Source organism: Podarcis filfolensis (assembly GCF_964270895.1).
Source record: "Podarcis filfolensis genome assembly, chromosome: 16".
Taxonomy (NCBI): domain Eukaryota; kingdom Metazoa; phylum Chordata; class Lepidosauria; order Squamata; family Lacertidae; genus Podarcis; species Podarcis filfolensis.
In genome coordinates, this window is record NC_139620.1 from 6,991,540 (window position 1) to 7,012,855 (window position 21,316).

Sequence of the window (21,316 nt, forward strand, 5' to 3'; positions counted from 1 at the left end):
AATCAGAAGCCTGCAGAACTGCCATGGAATCTGTTCCAAGAAGCTCCCTTCCAATCCGAACCAAGTTACATGTACATTTTACATTCTACCTCATTGTGGGAGGCTCTGTGTTATTTTTAATTAGTTTGTAGCATTATTGTTTTTCTCATGACTGTTTCAGGGCCAAAATCATTGCTGAATCGTGGCAAACATTGCAGAGGAACGCCTGGTATCTGCCAGCTCAGTGCTATCCAATTCCATGTCTGTGCAATGTGCATATGTATTCAGTGTCTCTTCTTGTTGTTGTTGGGGAGAGATGGGGACTACCACTAGCTCTTGAGGAAGCTGGAAGATAAAGGAGATGATTAGAGAAGCCTCCTTCTTTCCCTTTTTTCTCAGACTTTCAAGATAAAAAATCCCAACTGCCTATATTAACAAAAACATTGAAAACATAGGGGAAGGGACAAGTCTACCATCTTCTTTGTAGCTGTTACTGTGTGTGTGTAATTATGATCTCTTAGAAATTATTTATATGGAAAACATATACCAGGCTAAACAATAGCAGATATCAAGAGAGGCATATATCAAGCAAACTACAAGGAACATTGCAGATGAGAATACTCATTGGCCCAGCAAATTATAGGCCGATTAGCTTATTAAGTGTGATTAGTAAACTCTACTCAAAGCATCTCCTTAATAAGTTTACAGAATGTCTAGAAAATGAAGATATCCTGGCAAGAGAACAAGTGGGCTTCAGACCCAGAAGGTCCACGATAGATCATTGTCTAACGTTACAACATCTTATCGACAACTACAAATCAGGAGGGCAGGCCTCACTATATGCTGCCTTCGTCAACCTAAAAGAAGCATTTGATACAGTCTCCAGAACCAGACTCTGGAACAGACTACAGGGTACCAATATAGATAGAAGGCCTCTGCTCTTAATTCAGGGACTGCACGCAAACACGGCTCTTAGAGTCAGGTGCAGCTGCCTAGGACACCTAACGAACCCTATTAAAACCTTCAAATGAGTCAGGCAAGGGTGCCTATTGGCCCCTCTACTATTTAATTTCTATCTAAATAACTTAGTATCTGCACTCAATGACTCAGAACTCCACCCGCCGAAGCTTGCAAATCGGCATATTTCGGTCCTGCTATATGCCGATGATGCGGTAATTCTATCTAGAACCCCCATTGGACTCAAAAGAGCACTAAGAAAGCTCACAACATACTGTGAATCTGAATGTCTCAAAATCAACTATCAAAAGACCAAGATACTTGCTTTTGGGATAAAACCAAAGCTTAGAAGCTGGGAACTCCAAGGCCATAAACTAGAACAAGTCACAAACTACAAGTATCTAGGAATGGTGGTATAGGCCTTAGGAACCAACAAACTACACATAAACATTGGGAGTTCAGCGGGGGGAAACGCAAATTGTATCCTTAAATTCTTCAGACCACAAGGGGGCTTCTTCGTCCCCGCAGCTCTAAAATTATACAAGGCCAAAACTTTGGCACAACTCCTCTATGGTTCCTTTTTGGGCCCGCCTTCCTCTGCTTTCTCCCCACTTGAGAGAGTTCAATCTAGACTTCTTAGAGCTCTCCTCCAAGTCCCCAGATGTGTCTCAAACGCATGGGTTAGATTGGAAATGGGGATGATGAGAGTGGAGGCTAGCATCTGCCTAACATCAATCTGCAAATGGCTGACATTGAACCTGCTCTCCCGAGGGATAGCCCCATTGATCCTCTGTGACCAATTCCAGTCGGGCTGGCAAACTGCAGTCCTGAACACCCTCTGGAAACTGGGTTTTGCCCCTCAAGCCCTTCTAAGTCTGGGCTCGGGCCAGGCAAAAGCTATGGTCAGGCAAAGTATATTAGACACCAAGAGACAGCAGGACTGTGCAAGGTGCCCCGACTATAGAATTGGAGAAATTGAGAGAGATATAGCCGCACTGGCAGCATGTCTCTTCTTTCTCGTATCTAGGGTTGCAAGAAGGGCCTTTACACTCGCCAGAAGCTCAGCTCTTCCCTCGCCGGTCCTGGATGGAGCTTTTAGAAAAGTCCCCTATGCTCAGAGACTTTGCACCTGTCCATTGGGAGAGATAGGAAGCCCAGAACACTTGTTCTTTAGATGTCCCTCTTATGAAGAGGCACGTAGTAAGATCATGGATCCCCTACTGGTGAGGCTCGCTGACCTCCCGCAAAAGCAAAAATTGGACCTTTTGCTGTTAGGCAAAGACAAGAAGATGACCGGGATGGACGACAGATTCTGTGTACAGATCTGTAGGCGCAGACCATCGCCCAACTCAAAATAGTCCGGCAATACTTGTTGTTTTTGGAAATGAAACCCCAAAAACATTGAGATTTGATAAAAAAAACTGAGCATTTTAAAATCTGAAAACAATGGATGTCACCAGTGCTTTTTTTCCTAAAACAATGTCACGGGCTACTCTGGTTTTCCTACTCATATTTAAATACTGCCCCTCAATGAGGCCAAACGTAGACCCTAAACGCAAATATATATTTTTTTGCGTCCTTTTGTATAATCAAATAACATAAGGGTTCAGCCAAGGTGGCATTAGTAATCAAGGATATGTTCTTCCAACAAAGGCATCCAACCAGGCACTATAATAATCTAGAATGAAATATAAACTCTTGAATGAGATTACACTCTTCCCCCGTGGGGTAAATCATTAAAAGAGAAATGTTTGTGAGATTTCTAGGCATTTGTGCCAAGTGCCCATTAGGAAAGAGCAATGCTGACTCAAAGCGTGGAAGCCAAAAGCAAACGGTATAAATGCTCCAGACATTTCTGTATTCCTCACCAGAGTCTTCCAGCTTCCCTTGACTTCGGTTGCTCAGCCTTTCCTGCTGTTGGTAAGTTGTCTTTAAATCAAAGCTTTAATAGGAAAAGGGCACAGAGGCATTCTGTGACTGTGGAGGAGATTCGCTAGGGATTGTGTTTTGAAAAATTAAGGAACAGCTAGAGCTATTTTTGGTCATCTGCATACTATCCCTTGCATTTTCCTGTAGGACTTATTTCAGTCATTAACAGTCGTCAACAGGTTTACCATACCCATTGAGTCTCCCCTATATATCTTCTTTCTTCTTTGGTAATCACTCATAGCCGAGTAAGATTGTCTTCCATTAATATGGTTTTAACAATGAGTCCCTAAGTGACTGTGGAGGCCAATTCTGGATCCACAAGTCCTTACACAGTGGGGGCATTGGTTTCTGGGCAGGATTTGATCACGGTGTGGATTTGCCAAGGGGGCCTTCCTCTTCACACTTTTCTCCCTTGCGTCCTGAGTTCGAGTGTCTTCAGAGCCCATGACACCTTTGGTAAAGGCTGTTCTCCAACTGGAGTGCTCGCAGGCCAGTTGCCAGTGTTTATACTACATTTTTTTAAGATTTGCCTTGAGACAGTCTTTCAACTTCTTTTGTTGACCACCAGCATTACACTTTCCATTTTTATGTTCGGAATAGAGTAGTTGCTTTGGAAGACGATCATCAGGCATCCACATAACATGACCAGTCCAACGAAGTTGATGTTGAAGAATCCTTGCTTCAACACTCGTGATCTTTGCTTCTTCCAGTACACTGATATTAGTTCGCCTGTCTTCCCAAGTGATGTGTAAAATTTTTCTGAGACACCGTTAAGGTTTGGTGACTTCTGTTTCAAAGTATCTGAAGAAGCGCCCATGCACACAAAAGGTTATACCCAGAACAAACTTAGTTGGTCTCTAAGGTGCTACTAGACATTTTTTTATTTTATTTTTGAGGCACAGGGTAATTAGAAAATTGCAAGCTTTCACATTTGCCTCATAGATTTGGTGTCTAATCCAGGGACACAAAGTGCATTCTGAGGAATGAGGATTCACTCTATTCACATACCAAGGGTAATACAGTCGTACCTTGGTTTTCAAACAGCATAGTTATCAAAGGTTTTGGTTCCCGAACGCCGAAAACCCGGAAGTGACTGTCCCTGTTTGCGAACTATTTTTGGAAGCCGAACATCCAATGGGGCTTCCGTGGCTTCCGATCGGCTGCAGGAGCTTCCTGTATCCCATCAGAAGCCGCGCATTGGTTTCTGAACGTTTATGAAGTCGAACGGACTTCCGGAATGGATTCTGTTCGACTTCCAAGGTACAACTATGCAGGAGAGTTTTTTTTATCTGAGTAAGCCTTTAACAAAGTAACCAAGGACCACCTAAGGTCACTCTTTGAACTTGTATACCCCCCCTCCTCAAATTTGTAGTTTTGACTCGCCTCATGCTGTTGCCATGCAGGTGTGTGAGGAACAAAGACCTCATTCTCCCCACAAAAAGGGAGAAAAAGTTGGGAGGTTAAGGGGTTTTTTGGTTTTTTTATGTCTATATATCCCCTTGCTAAAAATCTATCTGCTTGCTATATTTTACCATTTACTGTGATGTAACTGGACACCACTTTCAGAAAAGATCGCTCATAGTATTTATTGATGCAAAATTTGTAATTAAAACAGAATCCGAGTAGACATTAGTGTACACCATCTTAAACACTTCCATTTTATTTTTTTCCAGATTCACACCAGTTGTTCTACGATGACTACAGCTGTAATGACACCCATTATGAAATGCAGCATGCCTATTGAAGTAGTAACGCAGGAAGCCGACGGAACACTTAGGCCGAAGACACTGTGGGTGGACATGGAGATTGATGTTATGAAAGAGGCAACAAACACGACTCTCCCCAACCCCACCCCTGCCCAGATAACTCAGGCTAGCATGCTTGCTCCTTCATCAGCAATGCAGCTGCCTTCACTGATGCAACCAAATTCTTTTGCTTACAATCTCCCTTCTCATCCAGCGACAGTTCCTATACTGAGACGAAGATGAGCTTGTCTCTCTTTCGAATGGGATTTTGATCCCCCACAGGAACGGGGTGTGGGGAATGGTACCTGAAATGCACACCATGGATCAATGTCTAATGGCCATTTGTCATGGATGCTGTAGTTGAGATTCCTGCATTGCAGAGGGTTGGACTTGATGGCCCTTGTGGTCCCATCCAACTCTACAATTCTATGATTGTACGGTGTCAGGAATGCTGAGCCTTCTCCATCCAGACAAACCAGAATGGATTGGATCAAAAGGTTGCTCAGCATCTCTGACACTCTCGCCTACACATCCCTGATCAATGCTTCTTTGAGCTTTCCTTCTATCTCTCTTTAGCGCATCCTTTCTGTTGCCTTTCTATCACTCATTGATGGCACTCTGAATATCCTTCAGGCCTGCAAGAGTTCTGATGCTTCCAGTTCCCTGAGAATCTCTTCCTTCCCCTGTGTACCTTTGCCTTGTGTCAATTACAAATTCATCTGTCACTTTGTCATTTAACACTTTTGTGGCTGAAAGGATTGTCAACCTATTTGAAGCCGCTCACCTAAGAAATGCTTTCATGATCTCCTCTTTCCACTACAATAAACACTATCTATCTGCATCATAATTATATTTTGGGTTCTGTTCATTTTTCATTTCTTTTACTCATTCCTAGGTTTCACTCCTAGGCATGGGGGGGCGGGCATGTCTATCTTAGATACATTATTTCCAATAGGTCTACACTGAGTAGAACTTAGCTGGCTACAGCCCTACATCTAAAAAGAACAGCCCCCATATATATTATAAAAAAAGGGTCCTCGCATGTAATAATATAAATCAGAAATGTAGGGAACATAATGCCATAGTTAGTTATTTCAGCAGCAGCAAACACCACTGCAATAAGTATTAGGTAGTTATGATTTTATATGTTTAGATGTGAGGTTGATCTGGCTGCGACATCCATTGCACCTTGATCGCCAGGGTTGATTCGGCTGATCTGGCTAGCTAGGCAAGTGTCCCCTCCCTCCCTCATCGGTCCATGTGCACCCCCTTGTCAGTACGCCTTTGGCCTATGCCAATGACTGGGCTCAACAACTGGATCTGCCCGGACTGGGCTAGGTGACTGGAGTACTTCCAGAGACCTTCCACTCCTGGAAAGCAGGTCTAAGTGCACAGGACCCACAACTGTGAGTTGTGAGCACGATACTCAGCAGAGTATAAACAACATGGAAGAAAGCTATGAAGCATAACTTCTTTTATTTCTAACAGCTACTGCAAACTAATACTAAAGCGCTACTGGCTTGAATGAGTGTTACAGCTCTAACTCAGCCATCTAATGTCTACATAGATAACACTCAGACTCCCCACGGAGTCAGGCAGGAGAGGAAGAAGCAAAGAGCAGTTTCCTCCCCCTCCTTTCTGAAAACATCGTATCAGGAGATGCTCGCAATGGGAGGGGGTGAATATATCCACACACACACACACACACACACCCGACGCTGCACGCTCGTTGAAAGAGGATGGCCATCCCAGATAGGAGTGCACCGTTCTTCGGTCAAGGGTATCAAGGGGAAAGAAGGGGTGCTCTCTCTGTCTCTCTCCCTCTCCCGCAGACCTTGAACATGGCTAGGGAAAGATTCCATTCAGCCCAGAGAAAGGGGGGAAAGGCCAGTTCTCTATGCGTGAGTCAGATGTACATTCCAAACCTGACAGTGCGCTTCATTCAGCCAGGAATGATTGGAAGAAGCCCAGAGAGAGTTGCACATTCTGCCTGAGGACATTGTTCTATGATGAGCGCTTTTAACTGGGTGCCTAGTGAAGTACATGACACAGAGGAGTGATCAGTTCACGTTTAGCCAGCCTCTCTCAGCTTCATCAGACCTTACAGTGCAACATCAGAGGGTCCTTAAACATATATTTCAAAGATTTGCAACATGACTGTGAAGAGGTTCTGACATTTGCTGTCACTCCCTGCTTTGCTCAACAGCTGAGACACCACACACAGCTGAGGAGAGGGAGCCAGAAGTGTGGTAAATAAGGATGCTGAGATTGTCCTCCGTAAGTAAGGGCAGCATTTTAGAGCATTCTGGCTGGATCCTGGCAAGAAGAACTTTTCTGGAGGGACTGGGGCATGGTGAAGGTATACAGGCAAAAAACCCAGGATGGTTTAGAGATAAGTAGGGGGACATTTGTGAGGGAAAGGGGAAGAGGAAAAAGAGTCAACCCACAAAAGGAATCTGAGTTGTGTCAGCAATGACAATGTGTATGGGAACACTACGGCACGGGGACTATCAGTAGAGGAGCTAAAAACCATGACACAGGGATTAGAGAAAGAAAAACAAAGAGGGTTCAGGCAGAAGGGTTGGAATTGAGAAAAGGCCAGGAAAAATTAAAGAGGAGGTGGCGGAGGCTAGTGTCTCCCAGGAAGCAGCCTGAGATGCGATTGCGGTTTTGGAAATGTGTCAGAAGGAAATGATTCTCTGTCTTAGATGAATTTCCGAAGAACCAGAGGAAGATATAAGGTCCAAATGGATTAAGGAGTTGTTTAATTAGATAGAGGTACAGGAAGAACTGATGGAAAACTTGATTGATTCAATCTTCTGAATTAAATCAAGCTTTGCAAAGGTGAAAAAAAGTTACCAGGAGACTGTCTGGTAATTTTTAATTTACGCCAAATCAGAGACCAAATATTACAAACGAACTATCAGAATAGATTACAGATAGGAGAGAAAAATAAAATTATTCTAAAAGAAATTCCCGTCCAACTTCTAAAAAAACCAAGCTAATTCCAATTTTTTGACAGATGCTCTGAGAAATAAGCAAATTCCATATAGATGGGAATTCCTGAAGGAAGTCTCTTTTACATATAAAAACAAGAAACAACGATCCAGGGATATATCTGAAGCGCAGAAATTTCAGATGAAAAATTGAATATAAGAATTAGGAGAAGGGATGCTCGTGACAGGAGCAGAAAGGGGGATAGAGGAATTACCTGAGGATAGCACTGATAAACAGGAAGAAGAGGAAGAGTAACAAAGACATAATTAAAGCAAGAATAAAAATAATTATTATTTTCCCTTAAATTGAACCAGAATGGCAGATTAAAAATACTAACTTGGAATGAAAATGGCTTAAATAGAAAAATACAATGTGATTAGCTAACAATCCCTCCCCAAGAAGAACCGTTGCACAATTGACTACAAGCGGGATGATTAAGAACGGTGTGGAAATGAATTACTAACCAAAGGCTTGGCTTATGGAGATCTGGAAAAGAATGAAAGGCTTTTGGAATGACGCAGTTATAAAAAGAGAGTCGCCATGTTGGCAGGCTTTGTTGCAGGATTGATGATCAAGGGGGAGGAAGCCATGGCTTTGTTATTATATTGGACTGCTGGCAGAACCCTCTGAGAAGATCGAGAAGGGAGTGACAGGCCTGCGAAGATTAATGAGCAGACGGTAGGATTGTTTTCTCTATGGAAGTGATGGAAAGCATCTGCCGTCTGAATATGATGCTTGGATGAATGGAAAAACCCACACAGGATTATAAAAATGCTTGTTTTCAACTCGCTTGTGGAGACTATCAGAGGTCACAAAGAGAAAGGAAAAATATACGAAAACAACAAGAAGAGATGAGGAAAACAACAAAGAGAGGATTGGACAGAATTGTGAACATTCTTTGGACAGAACTGTGAACATCAAAGCAGCAGCAATAAGATGATCGGATCCCTTTCAGAGCTCGAAATATGGGTACCCCCAACAAAAATTTAAAATTTGGCTCTGTAAATTGGAATTAATGTGATTTGATTGGTTTGTTGATAAAAATTATTTTAAAATAAATAAATAAATAGAAAAATACAAGGAACATTGCAGATGAGAATACTTACTGTTTGTTCAAAATATAAACCCAGAAACCTTGAGATTTTGATTTTTAAAAATTATATAATGAAATATAATTAATTATATAAAAATTATATAATGAAATATAAACTCTTGAATGAGATTACACTTTCCCCCCATGGGGTTAATTCTTGAAAGAAAAACTTTGTGAGCCTTCTAGGCATTTGTGCAGAACCCTGACGTTTGCTGTCACTTCCTGCTTTGTTCAGCAGCTGAGACACCACACACAGCTGAGGAGAGGGAGCCAGAAGGGTGGTAAATAAGGATGCTGAGACTGTCCTATGTAAGTAAGGGCAGCATTTTAGAGCATTCTGGCTAGATCCCAGCAAGAAGACCTTTTCTGGGGGGACTGGGGCATCATGCAGGTATACAGACAAAAAAACCAGGATGGTTTAGAGATGAGTAGGGGGACATTTGTGAGGGAAAGTGGAAGAGGAGGAGGAAAAAGAGTCAACCCACAAAAGGAATCTGAGTTGTGTCAGCAATGACAATGTGGAAGGGAAAGAGGAAGAGTTGTTAGACAGGTTGGGGATTGCCATTGTGTGGACAGGCGGAGTCCCCCAAAACCCTGGGTGGCCCCCGTGTGGAATAACGACTCAAGACAATGTGCTATGGGATTGAAATTGGCCATAACTTTATTATGTTTCAGATGTGGGTAGACCTTGGCTCAGGCATTGGATGTTAATCCCTCCCAGTCCCCCGCCAGGGATCTGGGGAACATCAGGGTTATCCAGTGTGTGGGGGGGGGGGATGAGCTGGCTCTGGAGAACATATGTTCAAGGAGAGAGAGCCCGCCCCCGTTATGCCGCCACTGCAGGGGAGAGCAATGACGACCTCTCGGCGTAATCCATTCATTAGCGTGCCTGCAATCTGAAGCCTGCAGAACTGCCATGGAATCTGTTCCAAGAAGCTCCCTTCCAATCCGAACCAAGTTACATGTACATTTTACATTCTACCTCATTGTGGGAGGCTCTGTGTTATTTTTAATTAGTTTGTGGCATTATTGTTCTTCTCATGACTGTTTCAGAGCCAAAATAATTGCTGAATCATGGCAAACATTGCAGAGGAACGCTTGGTATCTGCCAGCTCAGAGCTATCCAATTCTATGTCTGCGCAATGTGCATATATATTCAGTGTCTCTTCTTGTTGTTGTTGGGGAGAGATGGGGACTACCACTAGCTCTTGAGGGAGCTGGAAGATAAAGGAGATGATCAGAGAAGCCTCCTTCTTTTTCTTTTTTCTCAGACATTCAAGATAAAAAATCCCAACTGCCTATATTAACAAGAACATTGAAAACCTAGGGGAACGGACAAATCTACCATCTTCTTTGTAGCTGTTACTGTGTGTGTGTAATTATGATCTCTTAGAAATAATTTATATGGAAAACAGATACCAGGCTAAACATTAGCAGATATCAAGAGAGGCATATATCAAGCAAAGTACAAGGAACATTGCAGATGAGAATACTTATTGTTTTTGGAAATGAAACCCCAGAAACATTGAGATTTTGATTAAAAAACTGGGCATTTTAAAATCTGAAAACAATGGATGTCACCAGTGCTTTTTTCCCTAAAACAAGGTCAAGGGCTACTCAGATTTTCCTAGTCATATTGAAATTCTGCCCCTCAATGAGGCCAAATGTAGACCTTAAACGCAAATTGTTTAGGGGTATGCATCCCCCTGCGTCCTCCCAGAAAAACATGTCCAGGACCAATACTCTCTGCCTCGTGTGAGCCAGTTCGTGTGGGAGGATATACTGGCTGTGGGAGCACATCCTCCTTTGGAGCTGGCCTGGGATATGGCTGCTCTGGGCGCTATTCATGCTATTAAAGGGAGCACTCAGACCAGCAGAATGCCCTCACTGGCAATTGACGAACTCAGCATGGCTTCACGATTGATTATCTCATGGGCCTTGGTGCCAGAAATGTCAAGCATCCACAGTTAAACCACCATGTTTACAGGATTTCCAGATGTTTGGCTCATCCATGCTAGCCTTACAAATATGCAGCTGCTTCCTAGGTCGTCGTCTTCTTCTTCTTCTTCTTCTTCTTCTTCTTCTTCTTCTTCTTCTTCTTCTTCTTCTGTGGTTTTATTGTGGAATGTATCTCCAGTTGAGGCACAAATATTTGAATTCATCCCATTTCTATTGCTCTCGAATGCCGTAGAAACATAATACAATTCTGAATGTGTATGTATTATCAGTGTCATCAAGATCAGTGTTTGAATTACCTAATTGCAATGTCTTGAAGACAATTCTTCCTTTGTTTCTGGAATGAAAATCACTGTCTTCCTCTTATGTATTAAACTTAGCTTTCTCTGTGGGTTTCTTTCATGCTTGCCCTTCACTCCAGCACCAGCACCAACTTTGTTCCATATCCCTGAGAAACATAACCCCCTTTTTGTAAGTGGTTTATTTTACTCTCCAAAAATAAATTGCACCATAAAATGTGGGAAATTGGGAAGAAGAAACACCATTACAAATAGCTCAGCGTTTTGTGGGAATTTTGTGGGCATGCTGCCAACTTGAATAAAATATTTTGGGGGGAGGTAAGCTCTGCCCTACATAATTGAGCACACACACTAATTGAATGGCAACGTCCATCAGCTTGGGGGTGGCAGCCCCCTCAAACATTTTATTATGGTGAGAAGACAAACATGAAGAAAAGCAACAACCAAGAGCTAATTGAGTTTGGAGGAAAGGAAATACCTTTCAAAATACTCAGAGTTGGGTGGGAACTTTGTAGGGGGAATAGCCCCACCCCCATAAGGGTTAGTTTTCTAAAAGTCTCAACCCTTTCTCCTTCTCAGGAGATCCAATGAGCTGCAGGCTCTATGAAAATGAAATTTAGACCTGTCACGCAAGTGACAACAGTGAGAGAACAAGCCTGTGTTTCCCCCGCATATATATATATATACATGTTTTCTTTTTTCATGTCCCATTCCATGAAGACATTCATAGACCAACACAAAGTAGGATTAAAGTCGCATAATGGAACTGGGAATTGGACAGCACCAATGCAGAGCCTGTGGGAAAATAAACTCCATACTATGTACCATAAGCATATCTCTTCTTTGGAAAGCAGAAAACAATCCATGGCCTATTTAAAGGACAATAACTTCATAATCGGAAAATATTTTTAGCTCTAGCTGGGGGAAAAGAAACGGGTATTCCAAAATTGAGACAAAGTGGATTTAGTCATCTCCTTGATCAACATAGCTCACTCATGAAAATGTGAGTTAATCACCTCTGCTCATCTGCAGGCAGAATACATCACTGGATATGAGGAAAGGGAGGTATGCTGTCGGGACAGCAATATCTCTTGTGTTCTGCAATTATGTAAACAGGGGACCTCAAGCAGTCCTGTTGTCTCTCTATGTCCATACTTATTTGCCTGACCATGGATCTTGCTTGATCCAATCCCAAATTTCAGATGGCTTGAGGAGCAAGGCCCAATTTCTGCAGAGATTTCAGGACCGCTATCTGCCAGGCAGACTGGAACTGATCACAAAGAATCAGTGGAGATATACCTTGGGGGAGCAATTTCTGTGTCAACCAGTGTTTCTCCAGGAGGCTTGCATATGAAAAATGCTGACAAAATATTAAGTCACTTTCATTGCCAGCAATCTCAATGTTTTGACTGTGTATACGTCTGTATTTTTCATTTAGGGAAAATGACCCTGTTGTGGATGGAAGCTTTCATGCAACCTTTACAAAATAACATAGGATAAAAGGGAAATAAACAATTCTGAAATAGATGCTGATATAGGGAAGGGATGGGTGTTACAGCCACTTAGGCACTTTGATCTACTGAGTCAATCCTGAAGAACCAAAATTGCTATGTGTATGCTGGCCAAAATGATTACACATTCGAATTATCTGTGGGGATTTCATGTGCTATATTGAGAAAGGGTTGTTTTTCAATTGCATTTGTGGTTCAGCTTGAGATGGAGGCAGCAGCTCCTTTTGGATACTCACTCTGTTCCTGCTAATTGGTTTGTGATGTTGCTCTTTCATGCTTGGTGTATTGTTGCTTTCATCATTATTGGTTCTGGGTTGCCGTAATTGATGCATCATTTCAGATTTTGGCATGTTTGGTGAATGCCATCTCAGCTCTATTCTGATCCATGTTTGTAGATTGTGCAACCATGATTGGCGTCTCTCCTTCAGGTGAGAGCAGGGGGACAGCCACTAGTTGTTACTGGGGGAAAGAAGCAATGGGTTTATCCTACTCCCGTCTCTCTCTTTTGGATGTGAGGATGGGCACAGAGATGGACTGAAAGTCTTCTCTTGCAATTTTGGATGAAAGGATGGACAAAGAATTTCAGTTTCAGGTTCTCATTTTCTCATTCGCAAGCTCATTTTGCCATATTTCCATGCCGTAAGTCATTTAGTGTTCTGTTATTATTTTTTGTAGATATTTGTCATCCTCACACACACACACATACCGCCACTCACAATGAAGCATCATGAAGGTGAAAATGATATATTTATTAATACAACCAATGAAAGTTCTGCAAACCACAATGATCAAATTCAGAAATTACTAGTTTTGGCAGGCTAGCAAACAGCCAGAGTTCTATGTGAGTTTCTAGCCAACTTTTCTCCCTGAAATTGCACTGGAACACCCTTCATGAGCCCAACCAGAAAGATCAAGGGAAGATCAGGAAGTGGAGCATCAGGCAAAAAGACACAGAGAATGCACTTTGGAACAGACCCCTAAGCAGGATTGAATCCTGCACTCCCCAGCCAGAAAGGGGAGGATAATATTGAGCTAGATGGACCAATGGCCAGACTGCACCAGGAAGCTCCCTTTGAGGTTGATGTCCCCCAAATTCAATTTAGAGGGCTTTGTTTAAAGCAAACATAGCAAACATATGTAGGGATTAGGGACACAGGTGGTGCTGTGGGTTAAACCCCAGAGCCTAGGACTTGCCGATCAGAAGGTTGGCGGTTCGAATCCCCACGACGGGGTGAACTCCCGTTGCTCGGTCCCTGCTCCTGCCAACCTAGCAGTTCAAAAGCATGTCAAAGTGCAAGTAGATAAATAGGTACCGCTCTGCGGGAAGGTAAACGGTGTTTCTGTGCACAGCTCTGGTTTGCCAGAAGTGGCTCAGTCATGCTGGCCACATGACCCGGAAGCTGTACGCCAGCTCCCTCAGCCAATAAAGCGAGATGAGCACCACAACCCCAGAGTCGGTCACGACTGGACCTAATGGTCAGGGGTCCCTTTACCTTTACCTTATGTAGGGATTATTAAGGAAGTTTTAAAAGTCTTCTATAAAAGAAATAAGGCTGCCCAAGACTGGACAGATGGGGATTATACATATCTCTAGAATTCAGTGGACAGAGGGCTTGTAGCCTTGAAGGGAATAGTTTCCTTATGAAGGGAGGCAGGACACTAATTTTTAAAAGGGTATTACATAACCACAGGAGTAAATATTAGAATAATGAAAGGGGAATGGAATTGGATAAAACACATGCTAATGAATACAGGGCGGTTCAGGAATGGCTGGATGAAGTCCACGCCCAACAATTAGTCAGGGAAGGTAGGACACCTGAAGACAGCTTTCGTCTACAAGGGAGGGACTTGCGGTCCTGGAATCGTATAAAAGGACTTGCTGCTCACGATTTGAACAAGATCTCCTCTCACCTTCACCTGAGTACTTCACTTGAGACCTTGGTAAGTGAGAGAACGCCATGCCTTTTGCTGCCTCTTCCTTTCCAAACTTCACTCTCTCTGTCTCCTTCTTTGAACCTAGGTCTGCTCCTTTTTGCTCCTCTTCTTTCTCATTTCCTAGGGCTCTTTGGAGAATTAGATATGCTGGACTCCAACTCCCATCATTCTTGGCCATTGGCTGTGCCAGCTGGGTGTTGGATTCCAACAGCATCTGGTGCACCAAAGATGTCCCCCCAATTCCTGGTCCACATGGACTGGTGGTGGCTGTCCCGGGGTTCAGGCAGGGCCCTTTCTTGGCCTGCCTTGAGATGCCGGAGATTCAACATGAAGTTTTATTTAATGCAATATGTAGTCTATGAATCTATCACATATATTCAGAATTCTGGAAAATGAGCTTATTGTCATTTGTTTCTTCAAAGTGTATTTAACCTACATTTCTACAAAAGGCTCCAAGAAGATCTTTCAAATGCTCATTTTCTGCTCACGGGCTTGAAATCTAAAAAGCACAGCACTAAAGGAAATGGGGATGAGGAGGGCAGAGGTCCTTAAGGGTCGATATACATGCCATTGCCCAAAAACCTAATCCTTGTCCCATGGATGACAAGAACATACATGTTTTCTGTTGCTGGGGAAATGGGGGTCACAACTAAAGTGAGAAAAGCTGAGTGGGGGCACCACCAAAAGGCTACCCCAACAACACTATTGCCGGCTTATTTTTTATGATAATTTTTTTATTGACTTGCAGATTATGCTATCATGTTGTTCTGCACTATATACCGCTATCTCTGCTTGTTGTTATTCATGGGTACTGATGGTTGTTGTTCTTACCATTATTATTACAAATTGGAGGGATGAAACATGAATAAATCGGATTAATGTCTTGCTTATCATTTCATTTATATATATATATATATAAATTTTTATTAATTTTCCAACATAAATTAAAACACAATACCACTGACAGTACACAGACAAACAAACATATAAACACGTATAGTTTCATAACCTCTTTTTCTTAAACCTTATTTCAACGACTTCCCCATACCTCCCTTTTCTGCATCCCTATTTTAAACTTTTTCAGCAACCCCTAATTCCAATTACTTATAATTCACTTTCTTTAATCCTTTTTCTCTTACCCAATTATTTATCACTGCAATTTTGTTTCACATTACCCATGACATTTTAGCACTCGTCTTGCTTATCATTTCAGATCCAGGTGCATCACTCCAAAATGGCTGCTGTCCCTGCTAATTTAATGAATCTGATACCACCAACTGCTACAATCACGCTCCGCTGTCCAATTTTTTACAGGGTGAATAGGCTTGCTGGAGAGATCATAGGGAATGGGTACCCATTGTTAGAATGAATATAAATAAATTTTTTTTAAAAAAAAAGCACCAAGGGGGGGGGGGTAATGCTCAAATAAAAATGTAGCCAAAAAAAAATAATGCTGCTGCCAGTGTTGATTTAATGAATCGGATGCTACTAACTGGGGTAATTGTCATCGAAGTTCGATTTGTTGTGATTCTCCTGGAACCAATACTCTCTGCCAATTAGACATTATTCATAGTATTAAAGGGAGCACTCAGAGCAGCAGAATGCCCAGACTGGCAATTGACAAACTTGGCATGGCTTGCTTTACGATTGATGATCTCATGGGCCTAAGTGCCAGAAATGCCAAGCGTCCTGTTTGCAGGATGCCCAGATGCCTGACTCATCCATGTTTTTCTTACAAATGTGAGGCTGTTTCCTCACCCAACCTCTATTCACTAGGCTCTTCTTCTTCTTCTTCTTCTTCTTCTTCTTCTTCTTCTTCTTCTTCTTCTTCTTCTTCTTCTTCTTTGCTTTTGCTATGGAATTTAAGTCCAGCTAAGGGGCAATTTTTTAATGCTTCCAACTTGTATTCCACTCGAAACATGATACAACTCTGAATGTGCATGTATGATCTTTGTAATCAATATCAATGTCTGAATTACTGCAAAGCCTTGAAGGTGGTTCTTCCTTTGTTTCTGGAATGTAAAATGTCCTCTGACTTCTTCTTTCCCATTAAACTTAGTTTCAGCATAGAACCTGTTCTCTGTGGGTTTCTTTAATGTTTCCTCCTCACTCCAACATCAACACCCACATTTTTTCCTTGCACTGATCCAGAACACTGAGCTAACTGTTATGTCTGCGTATGTCTATTATTGTAGCACCCTGCTTGTGGTTAACGCTTAGCTGGAATGAAATATTCAACGCAGCAATAGAGAAATTAAAATAATAATTTATTTGTCAGACAAATAAATGAGAGACACAGTGGTATATGGTTACCAAAGCTCTGCCCACTCCAGCCCTGATGGTCAGCACTTATATTTCCTCAGCTCAGCCCCCTTGCTCCTCCTTTGGCTGCCTCTGTCCAATCAGCCTGGTTGAAATTCCTATTGGCTGTTTGCTAGAACCAATCATAAAAGATACACCCATTTCCTATTGCCTTTTATGGGAGACAAAGAGCTATATTTCCTTCTATCTATAAATGGCAAATAAATAGTCATATATCTTACATTTGCCTCTACAAGGCACCTTAATTACCAGATCACCTCTTGCCCTCCTTGCCCTATTGCCCTCCAAAACAGATGGCTAAAACAGATGGTGCATGGTTTTTTTAATTTTTATCTTAAAAGAGATCTTGGGTTTACCTTCTCACACATCATCTATGAAATAAGAATCTAACATAAGAATCTAACATTTCTTACTTTCTAAATCCTTTGCATAATTACATTTAAGCCAATATATTTCATACATTAACATATATAGCTTTTTAGAAGGAAAGGAAAGGCCTTTTCAAAGTAAAAAAGGAACTTAATAAAAACAGTTTTGAAAGCAACCCCTTAGATCTACACCCCCCTTTCAAGCCGGCTGCTGTTTCTAAAAGCTCTTGCCCTTTTAACCTGTGGCTCAAGTCTCTAATGGGAGGCACAATAATTCTTACTATTTACCAACTCTTAATTGTAATTGTTTTTGCAGCTTGATTATATTCTGTAATTTGTATGGTCAGTGTGACCTTTTGCTCCCAGCCTGTAATTTCCTTTTACAACCCTGAAATATTGCTATAGATCAGTGGGGCCCTTGAACAGGAAGATAAACAGCTGCCAGTCTTTTAGACAGCTGGTCTTCTGCCTGGCATTTAAAACACACAAGCATCTGCAAATATATATATATATATATATTTAAGCTCATTTTAAAATACAGATCTTGATCAGATGCCTCATAATACAGATCTTGATCAGATGCCTCATTATAGTCCCCAGAGCAAAATTGCAGCATAGATTAGACACACTATGATACTACTTTCAGCAGTCATGGCTTCCCTCCCTGTTTTGAGCACCCTTAAAACAGTACAGCTCGTGGAATAGTGTACTGCTGTATTCTACAAAAGCAGAATAGTCTGTTGCAAGAACCGTTCCATGCCCATTAATTGTGGGATGTCTTTGCCTGGTGACCCACAGACTGCAGCAGAATACTGGGCAAGGTTTTGCCCCGTATCTTGTCTGTGTGATGTGGCTGATGGGAAAAGCTGTCCCATAAGCAAAGGGGAGGTGAAAGCCTGCATAAGCCTGCTTCCCCTGGAGCTCAGAGCCATTTTGCTTTGAGAGCTTCCTACCTGGACACTGGTAGGACACTGGGGTTAGTGTCCTCACTGAGCAATTTTGGGTTGCTGGTTGACAGGGCTGGAAATTACTATTATTTTGCTCAACCTGATTAGCACTTGGTTGGGGTTTCTTTCACCTTTCCCTCAGTGAAATTATAACCTTCCTTGTTAGGCGGAAGGACGTTTTCGTATGAGGGCAGAAAATGCATTGGGAACTGTTAGCACACTATTAGGGGGGGGGGACCATTAGCATCCTGAGGGGAGGATTGGTGAAGACACCCCCAATCTTGGGTTGAGTATCTGCCTGGTTGGAATCTGCACCCTTGTCCCCCACTGAGAACTTCCTTACTTGATTTGCACCATGGCAAGGTTCAACTCAGGCTGACTTCATGGGGAGGTTGAAAACCCAGCAGATCTCTTCCCTCAACGTGGGGCTTGTGGAATGATGAACTGATCCTGGTGTAGCAAAATCAATGTTCGAGGCTGAAGGAAATCTCCATGCGGCGGTGAGAAAACAAAGGGTTTTATTGCCAGCAATAATGGCTCAGTGGGATCACTCTCCAAAAGCTGAGCAAGACCAAAAGGGTGGGGCCTTCTTAATTTACATAGCTGTTATCTATGAAAGCAATACATATGCATAAACTTCCTCCAATCTAAAGTTACGACACAATACTCATTATACCATGTATGGTCTTTCCTTCATTACATATTCATTAGGCAAGGAAGCAAAGGACTCTCTCTCTAAGCAGCCCCCTCTGCACGTGAAATATACTCAGAGTCGCAAAGTGATTTCATGCTCTTTATTCAGCTCATAGTGGTGAGGAGGAATGAATGAATGTCCCCTCAAAGTATCTGCTTTATATACATTATTTACACAATGGGCTGCACATGATTGGCTAATTCCGGAATTCTACTGTAAGCCAATCAGGTTGTGGATTCACTTCTATCTGGAGCATGATTGGGTGGTTCCTGCCAACCAATCATACTGCTGCATTGTTCTAGGACCAATCAGACTGCTGCAGTTTGGATCCTATTCAACTCAGTACATAACAGCACGTGATCTCTTTGCATTCCTTTCTACCTGAGGGGGTGAGGACACCCTCCTTTTTCTCTAATTGCTTCTGTTTTATATATTCAATCTTCCACCCTATTTCCTGATTTATTATCATTGAAAACTGTGTTTGTAATATCTTAATGTCCTGTTTTACTGTCTCTTTTCGAGGGAAATTTGTTAATTCTTTTTCTTTCCTTTTTATGTGTTTTTCCAATCTTTCCTTGCCTCTGTTATTTATGTGGATGTCAAGGGCCATCTGCCATGGATGCTTCAAGTCTATGATTCTAAGTGTTTCCCTCCTTTTCTTTCAGATTAACAGCTGCCGTTCAAGATGTCATCTATGAACATCGGTGTATCCATCCAGCCTCGTCCCATTCCTGTTCCTGTTCCTTTTCCTTTTCCTGTTCCTGGTAGAATTACTACAACATCTAAAACATACAGAGGCGGTTTCGGTAGAATAGCCGACATCAACTTTATGTGAATAAATGCTGGGCTCACTGCATCTCGCCTGAAATACAACTAGCGCTCTACCCCTCTGGTGACAGCTCCTTTACTGAGAGAAGGATTAACTTATTCCTCTTTTGAATCTGAACATGATCCCCAGAGGAAAGGGGGGAAATGGTCCCTGAATTGCATGTGTAGGATGAATGGCTGGTGATTGTATGGGCTCAGGTGTCAGAAATGCTGGGTCTTCCCTTCTAGACAAGCCCAAATGGACTGGCTCAAGGATCTCTTAGCATCTCTGACACTCAGGTCTACACCTCTCTGCTCAGTGCATCTTTCTGTTTTCCTCCCTTTTCTCTTGGATATGCACCTTTTTCTCCCCTTGTACCTAATGTACTTTGACCAAAATTTGTGGGACACCAAAGTGTGACTGACATACACTTGTCATTCATTGATGGATCTCTGAATATGATGCTTCCAGTTTCCCAAGAAGCTCTGTTTTTCTCTGTATACCTTTGATTAAATCACAGCAGGCAACCTTAAAACAGTCTTTTAATTATTTTACACTTCAATGCATTGTTTGCTTTTATTCTTATTCTTATTATTTTTTGAATTTATATATTTCCCTATACCAGGAGGTCTCAAGGCTGTTCACAGAACAAAATCAAAATATAAAACCACAAAATATATAAACAAGATAAGAGCAACAACCCAATAACCCCCCAACCCACCCCCACACATTTTAAAAGGGCATAGGATGTCAATCAAATCAACCAAAGGCTCCATTAAAATGGAACATTTTTGGCTGGCACCTAAAGGTGGATAATGAAGGCACCAGGAGAACTTTCCTGGGGAGAGCATTCCACAGACGGGGAGCCACCATAGAGAAGGCTCCGTTCTCGAGTTGCCACCCTCCAGACTTCTCAATCTCCCACCCATCTGGTCTAGGGAACCACCCACTAACAGTGTCTCAGTCTTTTCTGGACATCATACAGGGCAACCAAAGCAGTTTCTGTGCCAAAACTGTTCCTAATCCTCGATTGAAATGGATCCAGAAAAGCAGTTTCTTCCGAAAACGCCTTGTTCTGGTCTGCGACCACTCACTCCAGAACCTTGCTCAGGAAAGGGAGATTAGCAACTGGCCTGTAGTTAGTTAGGTTTTCCGAATCCAGGGCAGGTTTCTTAAGGAGTGGTTTTACCACTGCCTCCTCCAATCAGGCAGGGACCACAATTGCTTAACTTTATGTCATGCAACATAAAGTTATGTTAACATAAAGTTAACATAAAGTTAAGAGCAACAACCCAATAACCCCATAATGTTAACATACATTATGTCATGCAACTGTCCTCCCACTACAATAAATCTCACCTATCTGTATCACCACTGGTTGTGGTTCCATTGAGTTTCCTTTTATTAGACTTATAGTCATTCATAGAATCATGGAAGTGTAGAGATGGAAAAGACCTTGGGAGTCATATAGGAGAAGGACAGTCCACCACGTTGCAAAGCAGTGCAGTCCACGGTTCAAAATCTCTCAGAGACTCGTCACTTCTGTAGACATTCCTTCCATCACATGGAAGATGGAGCGAGCTTGTTTTTCTCCTGCTTCAGAGTGTAGGACCAGAACCAATAGATTCAAATGAGAAGAAAGGAGATTCTGACCATCAGGCATTTCTGATGGTAAGAGCTATATAGTGGACGTCTGGAGGATTTTAAATAGAGGCTGGATCACCACCTGTCAGGTAAATACCCTTGGCAGGGGGTTGGACTCGATGGCCCTTGTGG

The 21,316-nt window shown here is 42.3% G+C and overlaps 2 long non-coding RNA genes across 3 annotated transcripts in view; both read left to right on the forward strand.

The window, feature by feature from the left end:
- LOC310752002 overlaps positions 1-20,075 on the forward strand; it is a 34,341-nt gene extending 14,266 nt beyond the window's left edge. The window contains exons 1-2 of one of the 2 annotated variants that reach the window (XR_014542778.1): positions 14,312-14,407; positions 19,398-20,075. This is a non-coding gene — a long non-coding RNA (uncharacterized lncRNA). Of the gene's footprint in view, positions 1-14,311; positions 14,408-19,397 lie in introns of those variants that run through there. The other variant, XR_014542777.1, reaches the window with a different exon arrangement.
- Positions 2,750-5,457, forward strand: LOC310751622. Its single transcript, XR_014542638.1, has 2 exons — positions 2,750-2,856; positions 4,539-5,457. It is a non-coding gene; the product is annotated as an uncharacterized lncRNA (long non-coding RNA).
- Positions 20,076-21,316: the final 1,241 nt, after the last annotated feature.